Consider the following 21,458-nt stretch of genomic DNA (forward strand, 5'->3'; position numbering starts at 1 on the left):
ATTTTTTAAAATCTTGGCCAAAGGTAAGCACCTGCAGCACTTAAATAAGGGGGTTGGTTTTCAGAATTGATGAGCATTGGGCAGCTCCCACTGAAAATCAGCCCTTTTCTTTAGATGCCTAAATGTGGTTTTAGGAGCCTAACTTTACGCATCTTATTTTGAAAATCTTGGGCCACTGATTAAAAAGCATTCAAATAAATCTGTTTTCCCCAGAAAAAAAATCTATGCTTCGTGTTCAGAATGTAAAATAGCGAAAGAAAGGTTCTCTCTTTCTGACAGATGGTGTTAGCTGAACGATGGGAAAAATTATATTTTTTGGAAAATATTGACTGCAACTATATATGTAAGAGAACGAATTTGTTGGTAACCCAGATACCCCTGCATATATAAAGCACACTAGGCTTTTAAAAAGTCATTCTGTAGGAATGAACATAGAGGGCTTTAGCCTTTGAGTCTAGTGACTATAAGATGAGCAGCACTTTCTGAACTTGGTTTAGGTGTTTTCGGTGGGGCAGGACCAGAGTTGCACTGGTGATATGGTGAAATTCCATTAGACACTATCCACTGCAAGGGATTAAACGGATGGAAAATGTTATAACCAAGAATGTATCTAATGCCTGTGTCTGCTGAAAATTAGCGATTATGATTCACGATGTAAGCTAATTGTGACAGAGACCAAAATAGAATTCCAGCTCCTCCAACCTCCAGCCCTACAAAATTGGCTGGGGACCATTTTATGAAGTCTCAAATACTTGCTACTGCCATATGACAGAAACTAGACTGAATGAACGGGCTGACCCCAATTTGGTGGTATAATTATATACCTGACTGGAGTCCCAACACATTTCCCATGCCTCTCCATCTTGCTGATACATTTGTGTTACAAATCCTACATTCCTAACATCAGTTTATTCAAAAACAAACAAATCCCTACCATGCCCTCCTAAAAATCCAATGGCAGCAAAGCATAAAGACCACTTATGAAGCTTTTATTCATTATCAAGATGAACACAATTGCAGGGCCAGATGCTGGAATCCTTGGGATCCAAACAGGGAAGTCAAGGCAACATGGAATATGGTAGTGTAACCCATGTCTGATTAGTGTGGCACTCTGTCACCCTCTAGTGGCATCTAACCCTAGAGATTGATGAGTCAGCTATAGCCTTAGCTAAGAGCCATGTGGCTTTTAGCTCATGCATTTAGCTCCAGAAGCCCCAGGTTCAATCCTGCCCAATGATGAGGACTAGGCTCTGTCAGCAGCACACCACACGGCTGGTTGCTAATGGTCAGTAGTCCACCAGTTGGGTTAGGCTGTCTCAATAACAACAGGTGGTAGTGGTGGAAGAGAGAGTACTTAGGATTGGGAGAAAAATAAGTGTCCATTATAGTGGAGTTAGAAGGGAGGGACAAGTGGAAGTTTGTCCAGCAGGATCAAATCCAAAGTATTGGAGGAGCAGGACTCCACTAGGATCAGGGTTCAAATCTACACCCACTATTGTTACCTTCTCCTCTGCCCCATATTCTTCATACCCTATTGGATCTTGTCATTAACCTGGATTTTAAGCTCTTTTGCAGGGACTGTCTACTGCTTTTTTCTACAGTTTTCCCATTGACAAAATGGAGCCTTGATCAGCTTCTCTTAGGGCTACTGTGATATAGACGGTAAAAGCAGTTTTAATCTGCTATATCTAGCCCTAACAAATGAAGCTTTTGAAAGTAATTTTTGCCTGCACTGCCACTGGATACTTCACAAAGTGAAACAGAATCTCTACTTGCTTCAGGGCACCTGCTTTCAATTACTAGCAACATACGGCACCTTTGGATTTTGAGTCTTTTCAACATCTGTAGTTTGCAGGTATGTATCTGTTGCATTCAGATTACTGCTAAACCTGCAGAATGCTGTCTAACTTTCAGTGGCATGCTTGAGAAACATTAGAGGTAGACAGTAAGTAATGGTATTCACAATCACTTTTTAAAGACTGATAAACCAGTCTGAATGAAATCCTTTAACTTGTTAGGAAACCTTACCCCGCTCCTGTTAGAAGGTTCATTCAGCAGCTTGATTAGAAATTCCCTTTACTGTGAAGGGAATGAATGAACTGTGATGTTGCAATGCAGCCAAATGCACCAATCCCTTCCTCATCGTCTAGTAGGAACTCTCTGAGTAATATATTTCAAAACACTTCTAACTGATCAGCAGAACTGGCCAATCACAGCTGGTCTTTTTGCCCTGGTTGCAGGGTGGGCCAGACCTTCATGGCTGGCCAGTTTGGAGAATGACTATAGGTGCAAAGTTAATTCCCTTTTTTTCTGCATCTGTGGATTAATATGATTCAGTGTATTACATTGTATAATAACCTGCTTTTCCTTCCACGTATTATGCAGCTATCACAACTTTCTGCTCTGTATGCTCCAAAATACGACTGGGTGACTGGTCCACACAAACTATACAAACACTTGAATAAACCCAAATCAGTTTTCATCAAATAGCAAAGAACGTCTACTGGTGCATGGCTGGCAGAAGACTGTGGGCAATATTTAAACCAAGAACTCTGTGCTGTTTTTCACCTACAATCCATCCTGGGACAGGCATTACTTCAGCATCACCACATCGAGTTTGGAGTTTACAAACTTTATAAGCTAAAAGGTAGCTTATATCTGGGTTTGTTTCACTGCTAATCCATGGGTTGCTCTTGTTGAGCTTAGCAGTGGCACTTTGGAGCTAATGAAACCCAAACAAAGGGTTAGAAGACGGAGAGAAAAGGCAACAGCAGCAGAGTTAAAAATAAATGCCACCATTAAGTACAGAATGGAGATCCATGAATAGAACAATCCAATTTCTAGTTGCAAGAATGGGCGTAAATGGATGCATCTGCTAGGGCCTCTTGAGAAATGGTATGGAAGTTTTATTTGAACGTTGGATAATATTCTTTAATCCACACGATCTGATAATATTCTGCTGATCAGGATGATCTGCCAATGTACTGCTTATTTCTGTGGAAATTATATTGAGTAAAATTGCATCTTATTCTTTCTACTTAAGATAAAGAACTGAATTAGTCCCTAATGGATTTCACTAAACTCTTTTTGAAGTCACTGGAGTTGTACCTTGCAGGAAATCTGGCCCTCAGTGATTCTCTCCTTCTTGGTGTGTTCCCAGTACCACCATACAATGTATGACACCTTTTTGTAGTAGAAATCAAGAATATAGAATTATGCCTAATTCTTCCAAATTACTGCCTATTTTTGAAAAAAAATGCCCTACAAGAGGAGGAGGGGCTTTTAGATTGGAACTTACTTGGGAGAGAAGACTAAGAGAAGACCCACCATTTTTTGTATTCTCTTTATATTCATTTATATACAGCAAAACCCATGTCAGCCTTCCCCAGGCCTAAAGGTCAGTAATATGGAAGAACTCTCAGCAAGGCCATAATTTTAATTACACTGTGTTATGAAACCACCTCATATAAGTAACAGTCAGAAAATTAGCATGGTGGCCACTATTAGAAGATTTCATTTAGGGACCGATTCAAGCAATAAAACTCCAATCTGGACTCCAATTAGCATGACCAGATGTCCCGATTTTATAGGAACAGTCCTGATATTTAGGACTTTGTCTTATATAGGCGCTATTACCCCCCACCCTCTGTCCTGATTTTTCATACATGCTATCTGGTCACTCTAACTCCAATGGCACAGGATGTTAAGTTCCAACACTTCAGTCTGGATTGTTGCAGAGACATGGAATAATTGTAAATCTGCATCCATCCTCATGTTTACATTCCAAAACCTTCATAGCTCATGGGTTTTGGTTCAGGACTGTCTCTAATTTAATTGTATTCATACCTGGCTGTAAGATTAGTCAAAGCCTAGCTACTAACTCCCTCTTTTCTGTCCCGATCTGAAGCCCTAATCCCTGTATTTCATAGCATCATAGAAATATAGGGCTAGAAGGGACCTTGGGAGGTCATCTAGTCCTGCCCCATGCACTGAAACAGGATCAAGTAAACCTACAAAATCCCTCACAGGTTTTTGTCTCACTTGTTCTTAAAAACCTCCAACAATGAAGATTCCACAACTTCCCCTGGAAGCCTATTCCAGTACTTAACTGTCCTTACAGTTGGAAAGTTTTCCTAAATCTAACCTACATCTCCTTTGCTGCAAATTAAGTCATAATTTCTTCAATGGCCATTGAGAACAATTGACCCCTGTGCACTTTATAAGAGCCCTTCACATATCTCAAGACTTCTCAGGTCCTCCCCGCTCCCTGGTCTTCTTTTCTCTAGACTAAAATGTGTCCAGTTTTAAAAACTTTTCCTCATAGGTCAGATTTTCTAAACCTTGTATAATTTTTGTTGCTCTCCCCTGGACTCTCTCCAATTTGTTCACATTTTTCTTAAAGTGTGGCACCTAAAACTGGACACTATAATTCTGCTAAAAGAAAAGGAGGACTTGTGGCACCTTAGATACTAACAAATTTATTTGAGCATAAGCTTTCGTGAGCTACAGCTCACTTCATCGGATGTATTCAGAGACTTCCCCACTGCCAAGTACATTCATTCTAACTGCATAGAATTTTGTAGTGCATTTTTGATAAGTATGTGTTTATATAATTTCATGATAGATTAGTGACTCCAAAGGCAACTCCGGGAATGATGGATATAAATATTGTGTGTATATTTTCACAAAAGATTCTCCCTACACACTCCCTCAGAGCTACTGTGGTCTTACCTATAAGAGATTTGCATTTCATTTGCATGAACCATGACGGTCTATTAAATAAACAGTATTTGATTAAAATATTATGCAGGACAGATTTCTAAGACACAAAGAGCTCTGAAAATAAATCAGTTTGTAAAAAATTGTTTAAACATGTATTAACTTCCATTTCAGCTTTGCAGAATTCTACTTGTCAACTTGACTGGTTTGAGTGATTTTTTTTTCCCCAAAGGGGAACAAGATACCATTAGAAATTTTGCTTCTTTCTGCTCAACACGTTCCCTAATTTTAAACCGATATGCAGCCACTCTCAGCAGATGATGTCACTTCCCTGACATGCTTTCATTTTCAATGCTTTAAGCTGTTAATAGCTAAGATAAGGAAGTTTGTTTGCAACTAGCCTTGGCAGACTCCGATTTCTATTTTTTTTAAATAATTTCAATGGATAATATTGATGATTATTTTTAAGCTTTTTTTTCAACTGTTATCAATTTAAATTTTCACAGTTGTGGAAAATTAAAATTAAAAAGCATTTTTTAATTTTTATTTATTTAAATGTTTTCAGTTGTGGGAAATGAGTGTGTGAGGCTGTCAGACAATTATTTAATGACAATAGACACTGAGATTCCAAAAGTTTAAGCTTCGTAATCACCAAAACACAAATGAATCTTCATGTCAAAATTTTAGTATTAAAATCAAACTCCAAGTTCTCAAGCAGCATTCTTCTTAGATTGGCTACCTGTAAATTTCAGTTATCACCAATGGAAATATTGTTTGCCTGTTTGTGTGTGGGTATGATGAAGTTAACATTTATCAATATTTACTGATACAAATCAAATCCTTCAAAGCTTATTTACAGTAAGTGAGTCTTTGCTTGATCTTGTCATTTTGCTTGAAATCTTATCAATTTAAAAATTGAATCTTTCTGCCAATTGTTGTGGCTTGACCTCTTTTTACAGTTAGCACCAGGAGAGGAGAAGAGAGAAAAACTTGTGTGAAGGCCCCACCTAAAATAAACACCAGAAACTGACCATACAAAGTGTGCAAAGTAAACCAAATGAAAAAAATTGGAGCCATTATTCCTCCCCCCCATCTCTTTCAGTTTTAGTCATTTTAGGTATCATTTGTAACAACGGTTTAAAAAAAAAATAAAGACCGATGTGCATTTTTTTTTAAACTGACAGTATTTAATTCGCCCAATGTACCAAAGCATGGCAGCTTCCCTAAACAAAAAATGATCTTACAAATGCTATACACTGTACAAAACAATCATAATGAGGTGGATTAGTTGCTGAACCACAGACTTAAATCTAAATTCCCTTGCTTTTTGATTAATCTTCCCCCCCACAACAGTAGATTTGTCACTGTGGCAACGTGCAATTAAAAACAAAACAAGCAAATCACCACCAAATCGGAGGGGGGAAAAAGAAAAATCATATGAATATGCATGTGTGTCTTTCAAATGCACTTTCATCTGGTAACAGAAAAGACCTTATAAACCACTGTCCTTCTCTTTGAGGATGTAAAAACCTCACGGCACTTTTTGGAAAAGTAGGCATTCACCCAGAATCTCTGTACAAAATGTCCCTTTCCCTCTTCCAATTATGTGCGTTACTCAGGGTGGCTGAATTTCAGAGGAACTGTACCTATGGCTTCATCTGGCATGGCACAGCGATTCCTAACTGCCTTTGAAAGGGCCCTTAGTTCCCCCAAAGGATCAGACCCAGAGATCATTTCTATTAAAATATCTTTCAAAACAATGTGACAGATAAGATAAGAAAATTGTTAAAATACCTCACAATCCCATAGAGCAAGCGATCGCGGCTTCTCTGCACCTTTTCTCTTTATGAGCTTCCTTGTGAAGGTTTATATCAGATCTACAGTCTCTCTCTGAGCTTCCTTTGTGGCTTGGTAATATAAAAAGTGTCATTTGATCATTATGCTAAACCATCCGTTCATTGGTAAAGTTTTTCCCCCCAGTGAGCAAAATGCTTTGACTTTATTGTTTTGAAATTGAGGAAGAGTGGGACAACTATCCTGTAGTTCACTAAACAAATGCAATAACCTGATATAAAAATATTAATTTGCTGCAGAGCAGTGGGCAATTGGGATTTATACGCACAACTAGATTCAGCTACAAAAAGCACCATTTTGTAGCTGTTGGAAGGAAGTGGTAAATACTGTGCAAGGTCTCTCTCCTTTTCATGGGAGGTTAGGTAGCTACACCCTGAACTAAGCGTAAACCTTAAATATAAATCACTTAATTGCTCATTTCATTTGATACCCAAATACTTTAAGATAATAAAAAAAGCATTAAAGGATTACAAGGATAGTCTATGGGACAAATTATACACCCATCTCATAAAAGAAATATTAGAAATAGAGACTGGATCTCAAAGCTCTCTCCATAATGTGCAGTGTCATCTAATTTTAGATGATTCCACAATCCCTGGAGAGTTTACAGCCAACCCAACTCAATCAACTGACTTATCTCTATGACCGCAGGTCACATTATCTCATGAATGAACTATCATATAGGTCAGTTACGTGTTGTCTTCTAATTGAATGCACATTTTATCCTTGGCATTCATGCTCTCGATATCAAGATTTTAGATAATTGGTGGAGAAAAACAAAATATACTGGAAGCTGCAATAATTCAGCTTTCCTTCAGACAAACAGTGACAAATAGATATTAGTAGAAGCTCATATCTATACATTTTAATTTCTAACTGTATTTAATGCAGGTGTAAGGTGTGCGAGTGACAACTCTGTAGAGGGATGCTCTGTTTAGTCACAGCTCAAATGCCACCGGCAGTTGTACAATGTGAACTTGCCCCACGTTGCCCCACCAACATAACAACTTGACCTGGAGGGGTGAAAGGATAGTTTAGTTCCACAGTCCATCCAATTCCTGGCCTGTCTGCTGAGATGTGCGCAGGATGTGGTTGTGCCTTGTCCACTTGAAGCAGGACTTAGACCACCAACTTGTTTCACACACGCCACTGGACAGCCATTAACCTGCAACACTTTCAATCACTACCAACTCAGGCTATATTAGAAATGGCAGCAGAACTCACTGAAAGCCCCTTTCATTCTTAATCTCCTGAGTCATGCTTTTTACTGATATGTTTTAAAGTCAAGCCTTCAGGGAGACTTCCACATATGGTTCATGAACCTGTTATCTAACCATTTGCTTATTTAACTTTATAATCACAAAACTGATGTAAAATATGCTACAACAGTAATACCAACAATGTTTGGGTTTCAATATATGAAACAAAGTAATGCTGTTAAAACTTTATTTAAACATCCTGTTGGTCAAAATCTACCCTTAATTTACCACCTGTGCAATCCTACTGAATTCTACAGGGCACAATCTGACCCATGAAAGTCAATCATTTTCTAATGCTATGCATCCTAGGGTTTTCTATAGTATCTATTCACCACAGTATCTAATGCTGCCTAAAGGAATGTTCTGAACAGCTGAGTAGTTAAAATCTGCTCAATTGTTGCCGTTCAATAGACAACTAACAATTGCAAGCTATATAAAGTTTAACTTGAAATAAATAAAAAACAAAATAACCAAGCAAGACAAATATTTTTCTTACCATAAAGTTTATTACAAATACAGCTGGTCAAATTACTTATTGTGAATAGTATGCTTAGTGAGTATAGCTTATTTTTTCTTTTTTGTGAACTATTTTTTTTTAAACTTTAAGGGACCAGATCCTTAACTGAAGCTACACTGATCAGCATCAGCTGAGAAACCAGCTCTAACAAATTAAGGAGTACAGCTGGGGTAATAAGAGTTGACTGTAAACAAATACAATGAATTGTTAATATATTGGAAGGATAAAAGAAAAGGAGTACTTGCAGCACCTTAGAGACTAAAATTTATTTGAGCATAAGCTTTCGTGAGCTACAGCTCACTTCATCGGAAAGCTTATGCTCAAATAAATTTGTTAGTCTCTAAGGTGCCACAAGTACTCCTTTTCTTTTTACGAATACAGACTAACACGGCTGCTACTCTGAAACCTGGAAGGATAAAGAATATTTTTTCTTTATCCTTGGATTAAATAGGGAAAAAAAATCACAAAAATTTAAAAAAGGTATAACTTCTCTTTAACCTGGTTTAAACAAGTTTCTTAGACATGTTATGACTAGTTATGGGCAAACTTAAGCAGTCTGTATACTTCAGGCTTTTCTGAATTATCCATGCCTTTTAACATTGTAAATCTGGTACAGGAACATGAATTTCCACAACCCAGAAATGGATAAAAGAAAGCCAAAGTGCGGGAGGTGGGTGGGCAGGAAACAAAATTCACTGAAGACTTTCAAACTTTTTTAACACTGGTTGGTTATTTATTTTATTTTAAGAGAATTGTCTGTCAATTTAATTACTTCCAGGACAGTCCTAATATACAGTGAAATCCTGGCACCATTGACGGCAATGGTAAAACTCCCTTTGACTTCAGTGGCCCTAGGTTCTTTCATAACATTTGAAATAATTAAAAATAATAAATTAGATAAAAAGTGAACTAATTAAAATTTCAAACAGTATACGGAACCCATGAGAAGTATGTGAAATAATCAACACAAATGATCTGCTCTCTTGAGTATCTTCTTCTAAGTCAAGGGTTCTCAAAACTTCATTGCACCACGACCTCCTTCTGACAACAAAAATTACTACAGGACCCCAGGATAGGGGAATGAATCCTGAGCCCACCCAAGCCCTGCTGCCCCGGGTGGAGGGGCCAAAGATGAAGGGTCATAGCCCCAGGTGGGGGCCTGTAACCTGAGCCCTGCCACCCAGGGCTGAAGCCCTCAAGCTTTGGCTTTGGCCCCGGGGCTTGGGCTTCGGCCCCGGGCACCAACAAGTCTAACGCCAGCCCTCGCGACCCCATTATAATGGGGTCACCCACTTTGGGGTCCTGACCCACAGTTTGAGAACTGCTGTCCTAGAGGCTGTTCATTGACAGATATTTCTGCTGTCACACTGCTATCCCTGATGATCTGTTATTTTTCTTTTGTTCTTGAAATAATCTCAGGTCTGATCCTATGAATGCTTACTACTTATCATTTTGCTTTCCTACCGTTAGTATTAATGGGACTATTTGAGGTATAAAGCCCTACATAAACGGGTATTCATGTGTTTGCAGGATAGGGTCCGGTGATTTCAAATTCGAAACTATGGTTGAGACTCCTACTGAAAGTAATGTGGCTAAATCTTCTGGATGCCTTTGAAAACATAAACCTTGTCTTTTTTGTCTGCTTTGGAAGCACCACATACACCCATACCACTATACATACACACACACACACACACACACACCTGCAGTTGTTGCCAACCCTTGTGATTTGCCCAGAGAGTCTTGTGATAGACGTTGTGTTTTATAAAGCTTCAGCTCCTAGGAGGCATGTGAATCTCACCATTTAAAAAAAAAAAGTTACTTTCTAGCCCTGGCCCACATTGCTGCAGAGAAAAGCTTAGAAGTATGACTCTGCTGCACCCTAGCTCAGAAACCAGCAGGCAAATATGAAAGATTACAAATTTCTTTCTTCCTTTTTTTCTTTCAAGATCATGTGATGTTAAGTCATATCACATGATTTTCAGAGGCCTGACTCATTATTTTTGAGCTCGTGGGATTGGCAATACCATAACTATATAATTTATTACCATTTTATAGGCCATATGTGGGATTTGCTCCACTGAAGTAGAGGGAAAAAGAAAAGGAGTACTTGTGGCACCTTAGAGACTAACAAATTTATTTGAGCATAAGCTTTTGTGAGCTACAGCTCACTGCATCCGATGAAGTGAGCTGTAGCTCACAAAAGCTTATGCTCAAATAAATTTGTTAGTCTCTAAGGTGCCACAAATCCTCCTTTTCTTTTTGTGAATACAGACTAACACGGCTGCTACTCTGAAACCTGAAGTAGAGGGAATTACTCAAGATTTACTTTGGCAAAATTGGAATCAGAATCTGGCACTTTGGTCTGATTTTTGTGTTCATACAGTTGCCACAGAGAGACACTCGTATGAAGACACAGTGTACAGTGAATTAGATAAACTGCAATCCATGAAGAGGAAGAACTTCAAGAACTCTGGTTTAGAGCCTACTACTTCAAAGATTTTCAGTTTCTTGAGGCAATTATGTATACCTCCAGCTCAGGGACTTTCATCCCTGAGCCATTTTGCCCAAACCCATTTCTATCAGTTGGCAGAGAGCATACGAAGTTGTAGCCCAAGATTAAATATTCTAATTTATATTTAAAGAGGAAATTGCAACTGACTAAAGTGTCTGTGGTCGTTCCCATCAGAGGAAACACACATTGGTTCTTAATCAGTTAAAAGCCGATCTATCTAAATGCAACATCTATACTTTAAAGCCCCAATCCACAATAATATTCGCTGGTTGAAAAACAGCATATTTTTAGTTTTTTAATATTCAAAAACAACCTACAAAGAAATTTCTTAAAGTCCCTTGTAGTATTTTAAGAGTTAAAACTACCGAAGTGAATGCACACTGCCTGAGGCCAAGTTTTTCCTATAGCCTAGATACTTCATTGCATTTTCATCTCCTGTGTCCTGAAAGCTGTTATCGTGAAGTGTGCTGCTACATCCCTATTGCTGTTCCAGAAAGCTTTCTACTCAGCTCTGAGCTTGCTTTTCAAGGCTTTAAAACCCTGCTGCATGGGGTAAAAAAGCAGCAGTTATGTGGGAGATGTTTTTGTCATTGTATGCGCCACCTACTTCAAACACACACAGTTTTAAACACTGCACTATCTAAATAAAGCACTTAAACCCTTCCCCCTCCCCGAAGCAGACAGATTAATTTCTTTCTACCATACATTGGTAGCTCTTATTTGTAACAACAAATACTTTGCACTTATATAGTGTGATTCCTATGAGGATCTGAAAATTGTTACAAACATCTGTCAAACAAGTCTCAAACTCAACATGAAGTAAGTAAATCTACTTATTTTATAGATGGGTATATTATGCCACATAGAGGAAGAAGAACTTGCCCAAGTGAATAGCAGAGCCAGGATAGAACCCAGAAGTCCTAGTTTCCTTGTTCTGGCCATTAAACTGCATTGTTCTTAAAAATAACAAAGGCTATTATCAGTGTGCCATATTTTGTATTTTTAAACTAAAAGCTTTCAAAGGCAGAATATTAACTTTCCAGGGAAATATATCTATACACACACACACACAAACACACGCACGCACACACAAATAGATATTGCTGAATAAATTACATATAAGGGCCAATTTGCAAGAAGAACATTAATGTATTTTTAATGGCTGAGCTAAGGATAAGTCTGTATACAGTATTTTAATTCTAGTACATTAGCATTGCATTTATACATTAGCAGCTAATGTGATAATGTCAAACTCTCCAGTGGTTGTGGAATCATAATAAGGATTATATTCGCATTAAAAAAAAAAAGACAAATGATTTAACTCCCCGAAACTACTCAGAGAATTTTTACACTGTCCCATTTTTTTTGCATGCAAAATCAAAGCTGCAATAGGAAACCAGCCAATAGATATGAAAAAAAAATCTTGTTGGTATCGGACATAGTCAGTCTTGAAAGCAAAAACCTGTCTTCTCCCTCTCCCTTTTTTTTTTTTTTTTTTTTGCAAATTAAATTTTTCCATGCTCCCCAACCTGTAAATGTCAGATTTTTATGGAATGCAATAAATAACTTAATAATTGTAGCCAAAGTAAAATAAATCAATACCTCGGAAGATAACCAGCCTCTTAAGCAGAAATGTTATATTTTGATTGCTGAAAAACCACAAGTAATGGTCTGACAATCAGCATCTTTATATTAGGGCCTGTGCAGTTCAAAGGCAATTTCTAGTCATTCAGAAATAGTATTTCAAGGCGTTCGGTCTCAAATGCAGGCATTGTGTGTACCCACCAAAGGTGAAGCTTTCCCTTTGGATTAACACTTATTCCAATGAAATATTTCCCACAAGACCACACCTAGGGTTTCCTTTATAAGGGTTCCATGGTAACTAGATTGTTTATCATGCTATTTAACTTGTTTTTTCCTCTCTCTAGATTAACACATAGTGAAATGAACATTTCCTGCAGGTAATTACCTGGCTGCATTTCAAGGCAGTCATAAAAATTATAGTTCCCTTTGGCAAGAGATTATGCTTGGGGGTAACATAATAAGGTGGTAGATTTGGGATTCACTTCACTCCAGTTACGAATGCAATTTGGAGCTCTCTGGCATAGCTTTAGCTGGAATTGACTTTCTTCTGACCAACATTCTCATCTTGATTTTACTAGCACATTTTCATTTGACCCACATAGTTTGTACTTTGGTGGGCCACATGTTCTGGTCTAGATCCTACATTCTTCAGTAGTTACATGCTGCCTTATGGACTGATTTTTTTTTTTTAAAGCAATGTTGCTTGTATTTTCACTGCTATGCAGATGATACCATGGTTTGCTTGGCTCGGCTGCTTCCTAATCACCACAGTACAGACTCAGTTGTGGCTGATTGCCTCTGAAGACATTCAGTTGCAAAGGTCATGTAATTTCATTAAATTATATCCTAGTTAAAACGGCAGAAGTTTTTATCTTTTGGAGGGGGAGCTTTGCCAGTGAAAATTCTGATTTTTTTCTTCTGCCTCTTATATTTTGTCTTTCACACAGTTCTCATAGATCTTCTCATTCTTGGGCCTGCTTCACCTCTGTATTATGCTAGTTTTACTCTGGTGTGACTTCATTGTATTTAGATTGTAAGCTCCTTGGGGTATGGGCTGTCTCTTGCAATTGCACCTAGGGTAATGTAGCCCTGATCTTATGGAGGCATTTTAAGTGGAACTGTTATACAAACAACAACAATTTCACTGACAATTAGAGTAACACAATAGTGAATCAGGCTTCTTGTGTTTTTCATCTTCACTTACCTACCTTCGCTTGATCACATGCTCTGCCTAGACCACATTGAACGTACAACTGTATTTAACTTCTTGTAATGCTCTCCCCAACTCTCTTCACTGCTTGATCTGTTTTAAATCTTTAAGAGACATCATTTTTTATTAGCTTTTACTTAAATTTCAGTTTAGTAGTCTTCACCTTTCCCCTCTTCATACCTTTATAAAATTCCTTAACTTTAGGTCAGTGCTTGTAGCAAATTAACATTTTCTGATATTCACCCATTTGACTTCTCACATTTAGAAACACTCCATTTTACTTTTTATCAGGTCAGATTTTTTTTAAAATGCTGGATGGGCCTCAGAAAGCTCACAGGTTTGATTCAGATAAACACACAGATGTTTTGATGCTTGTTTGAACCTCTTGGGTGAGTAAATATGGGCCAGAGATTGGAAGATTTTCAAAGCTTTCTTACTTTTGGTCAGGTCCAAAATACTAGGATACTAACTTCTCTCCTGTGTATTGGACACATGTCCTTCAGGGCTGATAAAGACCAGTAATAAGACAGTGGAAATTGTCAATGTCTCTATGTCTGAGGGAAATGTGCAAGCATCTAATCAAGAGGCCAACACTTGATGTTGATTGGTAGCTTCATGGGGTCACATGACTATAAACTATGCTATCCCTGTCAGCCACTGCCCAGATTGAGTAACCTTGTAACCTTGAGTAACCTACTTTTTTTTTTTTTTTACTCAACGATGGGGGGGGGGCGGGGGCGGGAAGGTGGGAGAGAGAGGAGGAGAGGATAGCATGAGGGCAGGAAGGGTTGTTAATTAATTATTAATAATAATAATACCAACCCATGATACAACGCTAAGTTTAACTCTTGTCTGTGAAGTGCTTACTAATCTTCACAACAGTCCTGGGAGGTAGGTAATTGTAAGTATTATCTCTTCTTTACAGGTGGGGAGACTGAGGTAGGGCAATTAAGTCTTTCCCAAGGCTTCAAAGCAAATCTGTAACAAAACTAAGATTAGAACTCAGGAATGCCTGACTTCCACTGAGGTTCTTAAGGTCCTGGGCCAATATAACCGTTCTAGGAGTTATAGGATAGGCTGAAGTGATTCACTGTAAAGATGGCTCTGTTTCAAAAGCCAAAAGGCACTTCCAGGATTTATGACAGGTCTTCCCCATGTTTGCTTCTGATATAAAAATAAATTCCACCATTAAATATCTTATGCACAGGTGGTGCCGGGAAGCATTCAATAAGGCCACAACAAAAAACTAAACAGTGGGAAGTTAATTACCCAAAGAAATGTCCTACAAATATATTCCCCTCCTCCATGTTCATAAGGAGTGAGATGTTACAAATAGAAGCAAAGATTTTTGGCAAAGAGTAAAATCAACACATACATGCATAATTCAAATCAAATTAAAAAGCATTTGCAGTCAAACTATAACAGAACTTATTTGAGTAAAACAAAACAAATAACCCAACAACCTTGAAACAATATCTACTTAGAAATCCCCAAAGACAACCAGCACATAAGATAATAAAATACTACTACCATCTGAAAAAAAATGACAGCTACTTGTCACATTCAAACAGGGGAGGAACAGCAGACTTTATTTTGGGACTATATTTAAACAGTCTAAATTGGGATACCACTTGTTCACTGGATTCAGAGTAGCAGCCGTGTTAGTCTGTATTCGCAAAAAGAAAAGGAGTACTTGTGGCACCTTACAGACTAACAAATTTATTTGAGCATAAGCTTTCGTGAGCTACAGTGCTCACAAAAGCTTATGCTCAAATAAATTTGTTAGTCTCTAAGGTGCCACAAGTACTCCTTTTCTTTTCACTTGTTCACTGTAGTTTCCAATTGTACCGCTGGCTACTGCTACGTTGCCAACACATGATTTAATCATGAGTTTCATGATTTTGGGTGTATTTCTTAAAAGCTCCAGTTGCTAGAATCAATAGATTGTATTATAATCTCAGCATTTTTTTTTAAAGAAAGATTTAACCCTCATGATGGCAGAGAGAAGTTTGAAAACATGAAGCACTGAAGTCACAGAAACTGGAAGGCAAAGAAGGAGACTTGCAAACAATCTTCTGGGTTTTAAACCAATGTAATGATTTTTTTTGTGGTCTGACTCATAACTGTTAAACTCTGAAGGCTGGCAATACATTCCAGTCTTGTAACTTTTTCTCTTTTACTGTGTAAGACCATCAGTGCTTTGCATGGAATGAATGCAAGTGTATTTGCTTGCTCTTTGCAATCTTCATCTAACTCGTATTGAAATCAGTGCAAAGACCCCTTATTGACCTAAGTGGGAGCTGGATGAGGCTCTGTGTCTTGCAAAGGGAAGGTCCTTCCCAGTCTCTTGCTCCAAAAGTGGAACCTGATGCTTGCTCTTTTCCACTCTAGTGATTGGTTTACATGAAGGTATGGGCTTGAGGCTAGCTTCACGAGGGAAAGGGCTAGAAACTGACTTGTTTTTCCCCTAGAGAAAGCTGAGGGTCCAGCTCAATAGCCATTTTTTACTTTAAATCTCTAAAGACAGAGCACATTGCACAGCTGTACAATTTCTGCAGCATAACCTGGAGACTGTAAAATACGACCAGTTGAGTCATAATGGGCAGTACTTGAGTCATTTAGCAGAACCATGTGCAGAAAAGGCACGTCGGTCAGGAAGTGCTGAGTATCTGACTAATGCTGAAAGAAAGGGAGATAACTAAGACTTCAGGGAAGGAATCACAAAAACAGGTGTCTGCGGGGAGCAAACCAGGAAGTTACTGACCCGTTTGTCTTAATTTTAGTGTTAAGGAAAATCCTAGATGCCCCAATTCAGTCAGTCAATGAGCCTATTGTGTGCTTAAATAGCATATGCTGAAGATATTTAGTGATGCGGGGCCAGAGGCCAGCATGTTCTTAACTCAGATTAGCAAATTTGGGGTAAAATAGCAATGAACTTGGCTTTCAACTCACATTAGAGCAGCTCAAATACAATCCCAGGCTCCCCTAATAGACTCAAGCTACTAACCTGAGTTAAAACCTGAGTTGCTGTGTCTTCACTGCTATTTTAATCCGAGTTTGCTAACCCAAGTTAAGAACATACTTCGCACCCCCCCGCCCCTGTGAAGACACACCTTTAAGGTATGTCTACATTGCAGCTGAAGAAATAATTTCCAGCTCAGGTAGAGGCATAGGCACCGGCACCAGTTTTGTTCAAGCAAGTGTGTTAAAAACAGCAGTGTCTGAAACCCTAGGTACTTGGGGCAGTTAGCCTATCTCGCCATCCACACAGCTGCAGCTACCCTGCTATTTTGACTACCATCGGAATGTCTACCCGAGCTGGATATTGTACCTCCAGCTCCAGTGACATAGTCTTAGTACGAAGACAACCTAGCACTTCCAGAGAAACAAGCACTCATAATAACTATGGAACTGCTTCACAAAAAGTAAAAAACATCACGTTGAACACATCTGGTGGAATTGTTTGTGAGAACATAGAAAGCAGACAAGCAAAATAAGGGAAACAATCTATTTGGATTTCCAAAAGGCAATTAATCATAGTTCTGCACAGTACCCTGATACTTCAGATAAGGGCTGAGAGGGGGGAAAATGTCCAGAGGAAAGCACTAAAGATTATAACAAGGCTAAAAAGTTAGCTCATGTGGAAAACTGGGACTGATCTTACTGTAGAAGAGACAGTTTAGAGGGGAAATTGTGAAAAGCTTCAAGGTGCTCAAGGGGATAGTGAAGGCCGACACAGACCAACTCTTAGAACAAGTGAGAAATTCATAGATTCGTAAACCCAATCAGAAAACAGTAGGTGGTATGGGAATGCAAGATAAACTTTTTCTATGCAAGGATGAACTTACCAAATGTCAGACCAAGGGCAGCCAAAGAACATTTAACTCTGCTTAAGAAGGGGCTTGAGATGAAAAACTGCTGATTGTCTGACTGGTCCATAGAGTTGATTGAAGTCTCTTGGATTTCTAAGCTCTCTCTAATTATGCTCCTCTAGTAAGGCATCAGTTCCCACTTAAGGTTTTAAAAGTTGTATCCCTTTTTAAATATGAAAACTGAAAAAAGTCTTTGATGTGGCTTTTTAAGATGGTATTTAATTTTTTTAAGCTCCCTTGAATGATTTTGTGAAGGGCACAGATATTAATGCATTTTGCATTGCATGATAATGGTGGTTCGTCAGAACACATGACAAATTAGTCTCAGCACAATGATCAACAGTAGTAACAGCAAAAGAGCCACAAAAATTCTTCTCTGGAGGAAAAAAAAAAAATCAAACCAAACCAACCAAAAACCCAACACAACCTACATTGATAGAAATCCTGTTAGAAATGAATGAATTAGTAATAATTCTTATTCCTACCTCAGGGTCTTTAAAAGCAAAGCTTGTGTGAAGAGTACTGGTGTGTTCAGAAGCTTCCAGTTTTCAGCTGAAGATATTTGAGGTAGAATATGAAGGGGAGGTGGGAGGGAGGAAAAATATATTAACTTCTACTCTTCTGAAGCAGTACTCTCAGCTGCCTGTGCTATCTACCATGAGCCTGCAGGTGAAATGGATAACAATGTTGCCAACTGTCCCTTCTTTTTTTCCCACAAATCTTACAATATTTGGTGTTTTTCTTAGAGCCCCAGCTCCTGGAGTGAAGCAATTATATGAGAATCTCAGTTTTGATTTTAAAAATAAGTTTGTAGACCTCATAGGGAAGGTTGGAAACATGATCTTAATGCGTCCTAAAGGCTCAGAAATCAGAAGCCAAATATAAAAATAATACATTTTGTGTTCTTTGTATCTCATGATTTTTGAGGCCTGACAAGGTTTTTGAAGGCTCGAGCTGCCATTACTGCTAACAGTGCCTGATTACTTGTGGTAAAAATTAAATCAGACTACATTCAAACACTGAAAACATTGAGAAATTGTTGAGTTTTTGAATTTTCAAAAACTGGCCCAATTCCATAAAAAGCTATTACGTGTGTGTGTGTGTGTGTGTGTGTGTGTGTGTGTGTGTGTGTGTGTGTACGTACACAAAATGAGAATTTTTGAGTGATAATGGGTTCATATTTATTCAAAACATCTTTTTAAAGCATAAAATAAGATCCATTTGAAAAATTTAATTCAGACCAAAAAGGGGTGAGGGTCGGGGGTGGGGAAGACTTCCCGTGAAAAGATTTGAAATTATTAATTTTCAAGGTTTTGATGCAAAAGTAACCATTAGGTAGATGTTCTGGAAAAAGTGAGTTTTCTGGGCAACAAAAACAATGAAAATTGTACTGAAAAACATTCCTGTCACTTGCACAGAGCGCTGCTGATTGCTCTTTCTGTCTGAGCTGCACAAACAACATTGAAACCACAGGCAAGCTGTTGTAAAGACTCGGGCTGCTTTGTACTCAGCTTCCACTCTGCTAATGGTACCTCCTGTATAAAGGTCAGAACTCTGCAGGCCGAGTTCAGGAGCCCAACTTAACATCATTCATCAATGCAATGCGCACCCTCTTTTCTTGACTGAAAACTCTGGCAGTTATTCCTTTCCACGCATCTATCCTATGGCTCTGAAACTAAGATCTCCTCTTCTCTGGTTATTTTGTTTCTTGGTATGTATAACAGTAAATTTCCTGTGCTGAAGACAATTGGATCAATTATTATATAAAACACCCACCCAGAGGGAGCTAGAATCATTAGAGGGCAACACTGTCCTACCTTCTCCTTACACCTCTCTCACTCCCACACATTACATTACCGCATTGCCAACTTTTGCAGAGATAAGGTTGAAAATGTGAAGCAAGTGTCAGAAAGGGTCAGAAACGAGAAAGGAAATAAAAAGAACCCAACTATTGTTTTGTTTAAAAATAGTTTCATGATTTTTAACCCAATTTCATGATTTTTGAATGCTTAGAGTAGGCCATCCTGACTGTAAAGGGATATGATTAAAGATCTGGGTGGGGATTTGCCTTAAAAGCTTTGGACTTATTTCTTTGGGGGTAGGGAATCTGGCCATAATTGAAAACACTTTAATGTGACCTGATTTTCAGAGAGAGGTGGCACAGCGTTTTCTCAAAACCAGGACCTTTTAAAAGAATGTCATTAAAAAAATACAGAACCCCTGAATCATTAGTCACTTTGAAGAATTTAGACCTTATGTCTATAAACACATTGCTAGTGCTGTATGAATAATAAATAGTGTGATAAAGCTGGACCAGGTCACTATCAGGATGAGGCTTTAAGAGGATTACTTGTTCTGTCAGTGGTCTTTAGGCTTCAGCAGAACTAGCTGGTCTAGCATGAAAAGACAGTACTTAGAATCATAGAATATCAGGTTGGAAGGAACCTCAGGAGATCATCTAGTCCAACCCCCTGCTGAAAGAAGGACCAATCCCCAACTAAATCATCCCAGCCAAGGCTTTGTCAAGCCTGACCTTAAAAACCTCAAAGGAAGGAGATTCCACCACCTCCCTAGGTAACCCATTCCAGTGCTTCACCACCCTCCTAGTGAAAAAGTTTTTTCCTAATATCCAACCTAAACCTCCCCCACTGCAACTTGAGACCATTACTCCTTGTTCTGTCATCTTACTATCCTATAGGCACGTTTGCTGCATCACTGTAGTAACTGCGGTTATGTTCTTCACTGTTAACGAAGTTTTGCCTAACATCAGCTCTGGCTCAGAACCTCAAAAGGTATGTAGATGCCTAACTGTCACTGATTTCAGGATCTGGATCTCTCTCTCATTTGTAGTGTTAGCAGCAGCAAATTTTAAAATGTAAGTATTCCAGCGCAGTCCTGTTGGTTTTATACATTAAAACTAATACCATGGTGTGACAGGGTGGAGTAGGCCCAGAGGTCTCCTTCTGGAGGCCTCAGGGTCCTGCCACACCTTGTCCCAGGAAGGAGCAGAAGAGAAGTCCTCCAAGGGCCTAGAGTGGTTGTGGGGAAGCAGGCAATGAAAGATACTGCAGGGAGTAGCCAATCAGGGGCCAGCAGGGCCAGAAAAAGGGGCTGTAGAACAGAGCAGCAGTCAGTCACTGCCTGGAGATGGAGAAAAGAGGATTATGTTCTTGGCTGGCTGCAAGAGCAGAAGGACCACAGACAGCTCAATGCTGGCAGGGACTGGGGGAGTGAGAGAGCTGCTGGCTGGCTGCTGGGATTGAGGCCGGAGAGGGCTGCAAGAAGGTAGAGTTTCCAGGAAGGAAGCCCTGAGAGTGGTATGGCCCCATACCAGGACTGGGACTACTTAAAGACTGAGCCCAGGAGACCTAGAGAGAGACTAACTAAGGGTTACTGAGATAGGCCCCTGGTGGACTGTATACGCCAGAAGGGGTTTGTTCTGTTTCACATACATACATACAGTGCTTGTGACTCGGTTGGACTGAGTCACCTGAGAAACCACTGACAGGTCACCATAAACTAAAGAGCACAGACACGCCCAACTTGAAAGGAGCGCTCGCAAGAGGTGAGTGCTGCCCCATCATACATGGATTTCAGGAAATGCCAGATTCAAACACTGTACTTACCCTAGAGGTAGGGGGAAGTTTGACTCAAGCAATATATGAAATACATTACATCATTCAGTTGAACTGAAGAGACAGGAGCAAAAATGTAATGGGAGAAAACAAACACACACACATATATGAAGCATTTCTTTGCTAATGAACACAAAACTGTAGCCAGCCACCTAAAGCCAGTCATTTCCATGCTCATCTCACTGTACAAAAGAATCACAGAACTTGCCATCTCCAAGAGCCACGATGTCATTTAGCCCATCCCTATGCCTGGAACAGTTTGATAGTTGAGTAACTTAGCATACATCTATTTA

The 21,458-nt window shown here is 39.0% G+C and overlaps 1 protein-coding gene across 42 annotated transcripts in view; it reads right to left on the reverse strand.

Moving 5' to 3' along the window:
* Positions 1 to 21,458, reverse strand: part of CELF2 (CUGBP Elav-like family member 2) — a 549,658-nt gene that overhangs the window by 233,702 nt on the left and 294,498 nt on the right. For 4 of the 42 annotated variants that reach the window (XM_043498833.1, XM_043498824.1, XM_043498813.1 and 1 more), the window contains exon 1: positions 6,514 to 6,624. The exons of 34 other annotated variants lie outside the window; for them this stretch is intronic. The gene's annotated coding sequence lies outside the window, so the exon portion shown is untranslated. Of the gene's footprint in view, positions 1 to 2,028; positions 2,051 to 6,513; positions 6,628 to 21,458 lie in introns of those variants that run through there. 4 more of the 42 variants (XM_043498743.1, XM_043498790.1, XM_043498697.1 and 1 more) reach the window with 3 other exon arrangements.

Source organism: Dermochelys coriacea, chromosome 1, assembly GCF_009764565.3.
Source record: "Dermochelys coriacea isolate rDerCor1 chromosome 1, rDerCor1.pri.v4, whole genome shotgun sequence".
Lineage (NCBI taxonomy): Eukaryota > Metazoa > Chordata > Testudines > Dermochelyidae > Dermochelys > Dermochelys coriacea.